This window comes from Dermacentor variabilis, chromosome 3 (genome assembly GCF_050947875.1).
Source record: "Dermacentor variabilis isolate Ectoservices chromosome 3, ASM5094787v1, whole genome shotgun sequence".
Lineage (NCBI taxonomy): Eukaryota > Metazoa > Arthropoda > Arachnida > Ixodida > Ixodidae > Dermacentor > Dermacentor variabilis.
The window spans coordinates 168,819,581-168,825,352 of record NC_134570.1 but is presented as its reverse complement, the minus strand read 5'-3'; positions in this window follow the sequence as shown (position 1 = coordinate 168,825,352).

The following is a 5,772-nucleotide window of genomic DNA, read 5'->3' as shown; positions in this document are numbered from 1 at the left end:
CTTGTTCGCAGCTTCGCGCAACCTGGATGCACTGTTTGAAAAATTGAACAAGGACTATATCATGCTGAATGTCGATGGTAATGCGACTAGTATTGATGCAACATATGGACACTCCGTATTGCCACCACGGAAACGCGCCATAGAAACGGGCTTCTCTGTAGCCCTTTAGCCCTTCTTACTGGACACGCTGCGCCATCTAGTGCCGCTACGACGAAGTCCACTTGTGATGCGTATGTGACCATATAATCAAACAAGATTATATATATATATATATATATATATATATATATATATATATATATATATATATATATATGACGTCATAGTTCTGCGGAAACCCGCAAGGTGGAGAGAAGTAATTAATAAAGGGAAAATCAGACATCCACCCGTTTACGTCAAACTCTTGCCGTTGCTTCGAGCTGTCGACAAATTCGACTTCGCTCTGCCATCTGCTAGCCGCCTGGTTAGCTCAGATGGTAGAGCGGCTGCCCCGGAAAGGCGGTGGTCCCGGGTTCGGGTCCCGGACCAGGACGAATTTTTCTTCAGCTGTGAGGCTTTTCTTTCTAGGAACCCGTATGGGTTTTCTTTGTAGCTTTCGCTACGAACGGGTGGATGTCTGATTTTCCCTTTATTACACACACACACACACACACACACACACACACACACACACACATATATATATATATATATATATATATATATATATATATATATATATATACGCAGGAAAGAGACGACGAACTTTTTGGGAGACTTCTTTTTCTTACTTAACGTTTTCGGCTGGTGGACCAGCCTTCGTCAGAGTACAGGCTGGTCCACCAGCCGAAAACGTTAAGTAAGAAAAAGAAGTCTCCCAAAAAGTTCGTCGTCTCTTTCCTGCGTATTTTACGTCGGGTCCAGCGTGCTGAACTTTGAAGAAAACCCCTATATATATATATATATATATATATATGTATTGTTATGGTGAAGGGAAGGAAGAAGTTGGATTGGACGAGAGGAAGACGATGTCTGGCAGTTGCCTGAACGCCATTAACCTCACTTGTAAATATACATTAATTTACACTCGTGGGCCTGCTCTCTTCCTGCAACATTTTGGTGGAAGGTGCTGGGTACAGTCCCGGAACTTTGTAGCGGACGTCATCTACCTGCCGCCACAATGGCAAATCAACCGACGCAAGCAACAACGCCTCAGCAGCCCGTACCAACGGTCATCCTCGCTCATCCGCGGGACCCAGGGACATTTTGTGGCACGGACAACGCCGACATCGAGGACTGGCTTACGACGTACGAGCGAGTGTGCGACAACAACAGGTGGGATCGAACAATGATGCTAGCAAACCTGATATTTTATCTAAGAGGAACTGCGAAGCAATGGTACGACACACAAGAAGCTGACCTAAGGAGCTGGGATGTCTGCAAAGAAAAAATGCGGGACCTGTTTGGCAGACCTGTCGGTCGTCAGCTGGCAGCAAAAAAAGAACTTGCGTGCCGCGCTCAGACGTCCTCAGAATCCTATGTCATGTACATACAGGGTGTGCTGGCCCTCTGTCGCAAGGCTGATGACAACATGACCGAGGCAGACAAGATTCGTCACATACTGAAAGGTATTGCAGACGATGAATTCAATCTCCTGATGTGTAAGGATTGTGCCACTGTCGATGCAATTGTAAAAGAGTGCCGGCGCTTCGAACAAGCGAAGGGCCGTCGCGTCGCACAAACTTTCGACCGACTGCCCAATACCGCCGCGACACCTTCTTGCGAAGACCCGCCGCGGTTCGTTCAGCCCGCAGGACCGGAAGATATCACGCGCATCGTTCGCCGTGAGCTTCAGGCCATGGCTCCGGCTCCAGTTCGTCCCGAATGTCGGCAAAGCGTGCCCGCTACCTCGCTTATACAAGCGGTCATTTGGGAGGAAATAGCAAGTTTGGGCATTCCACCTCTCTGCTCGGTCCGCCATACAAGCACCTACAAGATTTCTCCGGCCGCTCGCTCCCGGACGCAAAGCTTTCCGCCACTCCGTCGCAACCCAGCGGACTGGCGCACAGCGGATGATAAACACATCTGTTTTAATTGTTCCGGTATTGGACACATCGCCCGTCATTGCCGCAACCACTGGTCGTCGCTTCCTCGGTGGTCGTCTCCGAGTCACTAGCGCCAAGTACCAGACAATCGCACTTTCTCGCCCTATACGCCGACTAGGAACATAAACGCCGACAGTGCTCCACCAAGACCTAGCCGCTCACCGTCTCCGCAAGGTCGTAGGTCCCCTTCGCCTCTCGTTCACCGCTCTTCGTCCCCTTCTGCAACCGGTCGCTTCGCTCCGGGAAACTAGGCGGTGCAGCTCCCGGACGTGAAGCTGCAACTCCGACCCGGCCCACAAATCCTCTGTTGACCCTGCCTACATGTGTAAACCTACTGGACATTGAAGTTGATGGCGTTCCTGTTAGATCTCTCGTTGATACAGGAGCGCAGCTTTCAGTTATGAGCGCTGCTCTCCGCCGAAGGCTCAAGAAGGTTCTGACACCCGCCGTACTGGGCACTGTGCGAGTCGCCGATGGGAGTACTTCACCTGTCCTTGGAGTGTGCTCAGCACGTGTGACCATTGGGGGCCATTATACCGTTGTTCTATTTATCGTCCTTGAACGCTGTCCGCACGACCTAATTCTCGGCCTCGACTTCCTTTCGAAACACTCTGCCCAAATTGACTGCTCCGCAGGTGTTGTACAGTTGGATCTGCCGCTTCCTGCCGACACAACAACTTGTACTTCACACCGCTTATGTTCTGCTGAGTTTGCAGGGCTGTCTCCACAAGCGGCTACAAATGTCCTCCTGACGCCCTGTCCTCCCGTACCAGATGGCGAGTACGTCGTGTCGCCGCTTATTGACGTGGTTTTGTCACGAAATATTGCCCTGCCGAGCACTTTAGTCCGGATCCGCGAAAACTGCACTCGCATGCCCATCCTCAATTTAGGATTTTCGTCGCATGTGCTGCCACTCGGTATCGCCATAGCGCATATCACTCCTTTGGAGGAATTTGAGGTTTCTTCTTTGACCTCTGAATCCTTCCTCAGTACCAACGGACCATTGTCACCCACTCCTCCGTACTCGACGCCTACGGTCGATGTTTCTAAGATAATCGCCCCTGACCTTCCTTCCGAGCAAACAGCAGCTCTTCGTCACGTCCTGTTAATCTTATCGGGACATCTTTGATTTGGACGACCGTCCACTTGGCCAGACATCTGTTATCACGCATCGCATCAACACCGGTGACGCCAGCCCCATTCATAGGCGGCCATATCGTGTCTCCGCAACAGAAAGGGCCATCATACAAAAAGGAGGTAGACAGGATGATGGACAAGGACATCATCGAACCTTCAAGTAGCCCGTGGGCATAACCAGTTGTCTTAGTAAAGAAGAAAGACAACTCGTGGCGCCTCTGCGTTGACTACCGTCACCTCAACAGGATAACAAAGAAGGATGTTTATCCCCTGCCTCGCATTGATGACGCTCTTGACTGCCTTCACGGATCCCAATACTTTTCATCGATTGACCGTCGCTCCGGTTATTGGCAGATTAGCGTCGATGAAATGGACCGCGAGAAAACCGCCTTCGTCACACCGGACGGTCTCTAGCAATTTAATGTCATGCCCTTTGGATCATGCAATGCGCCAGCTACATTCGAGCGCATGATGGAGTCTCCCTTGCGCGGCTTGAAGTGGTCTACATGCCTCTGTTACCTCGACGATGTGATTGTGTTTTCGCCGAACATTGAGAGCCATCTGCAGCGCCACACAACCATACTCTCCGTGTTTCGCAGGGCTTGCCTTCAGCTAAATTCCTCCAAGTGGCATTTCGGTCACCATGAAATTAACATGCTCGGCCATCTTGTAAACGCCGCCGGAATCCAACCTGATCCACAGAAAGTTCACGCCGTGCGAAATTTTCCTGTACCTTGTTCCACAAACGATGTCCGTAGTTTTCTGGGCTTATGCTCTTATTTCCGGCGATTTGTGAAAAATTTTGCCGACATAGCTCACCCTCTCACTGATCTTCTTAAGAAAGACGTATCTTACTCTTGGGGACCACTGCAGGAGAAAGCGTTCTCTACCTTGATTGAGCGGCTTACAACTTCCCCAATTCTGTCGCACTTTGACCCTTCTGCGCCCACTGAAGTACGAACTGACGCGAGTGGTCATGGCATCGGCGCTGTCCTCGCTCAACGTCAACAGGGCCAAGACCGTGTCATCGCTTACGCTAGCCGCCTTCTTTCCACGCCCGAGCGAAATTACTCCATTACTGAGAGAGAATGTCTCGCGCTCGTATGGGCGGTCGCGAACTTTCGGCCGTACCTTTTCGGTCGGAGCTTCTGCGTCGTAACCGATCATCACGCCCTCTGCTGGCTCTCCTCTTTGAAGGACCCAACTGGACGACTTGCACGTTGGGCGTTGCGTCTAGAAAAATATACATTTTCTATTATGTATAAATCAGGGCGCCTGCATAAAGACGCTGACTGCCTGTCCCGCAATCCCGTGGATCAACCGGACGATACCGATGCAGACTCGGACATCAGTATTCTATCCCTCTCTGGCTTCCTCCATATTGGCGACGAGCAGCGCAAAGATCCTGTTCTTCGAGCACTTATGGAACGCCTAAGCTCCTCGCCCAATGACCCGTCCCTCCGGATGTTCACCTTGCGCGATGGAACTTTATACCGTCGTAGCGTTAGTCCTGACGGCCCGGAGCTCCTCCTAGTCGTTCCCAAGCACCTTCGACTAGCCGTGCTCCAGGAACTTCACGACGCTCCTACTGCTGGACATCTGGGCATCACTCGTACATACGACCGCCTGCGGCGACGCTTCTTCTCGCCCGGCATTATCAATCTGTGCGACGTTATGTCGCTTCTTGCGACCTGTGTCAGTGCCGGAAGACACCTGCTATGCCTCCCGCTGGTTTGCTGCAACCAATTGATATCCCTACAGAGCCCTTCTTCCGGGTGGGCCTAGACATCCTTGGCCCCTTTCGAATTTTCATCAAAGGAAACAAATGGATTGCTGTAGCAACCGATTATGCCACGAGATATGCCATCGCACGAGCGCTACCAACCAGCTGCGCTACAGATGTCGCCGACTTCTTACTATACGGTGTCATCCTGCACCACGGCGCCCCTCACCAGTTGCTGAGGGATCGCGGCCGCTACTTTCTATCGAAAGTCGCCGACGATGTGCTCCGCTCCTGTTCTACAGATCACCACATTGCTACCGCGTACCACCCTCAAACGAACGGCCTCACCGAGCAAATCAACCGCACGCTAACTCAAATGCTGGCCATGTACGTTTCCGACGATTACCGCGACTGGGATGTCGCTTTACCATACATCACTTTCGCATACAACTCGTCCCGCCACGACACTGCCGGATTTTCACCATTTTACCTGTTGTATGGCCGCGACCCCACCTTGCCCTTTGACACGTTGCTACCTTCCGCAGCACAATCACCCAGCACTGCTTACGCTCGCGATGCTATTGACTTAGCCGCCCAGGCCCGAGAAGTCGCCCGTCATCGCCTCACAGTCTCGCAAGCTTCTCAAAAGCGACGCTACGACCTTCGGCACCGAGACTCCCATTTTTCACCTGGTTCCCTTGTCCTTCTCTGGACGCCTTCACGTCGCGTCGGCTTGTCGGAAAAACTACGTTGCAGTTATTCTCGTCCGTACCAGACCTTACGCCAACTGTCCGACGTGACATACGAGATCGCCCTAGTCGGTCAGCC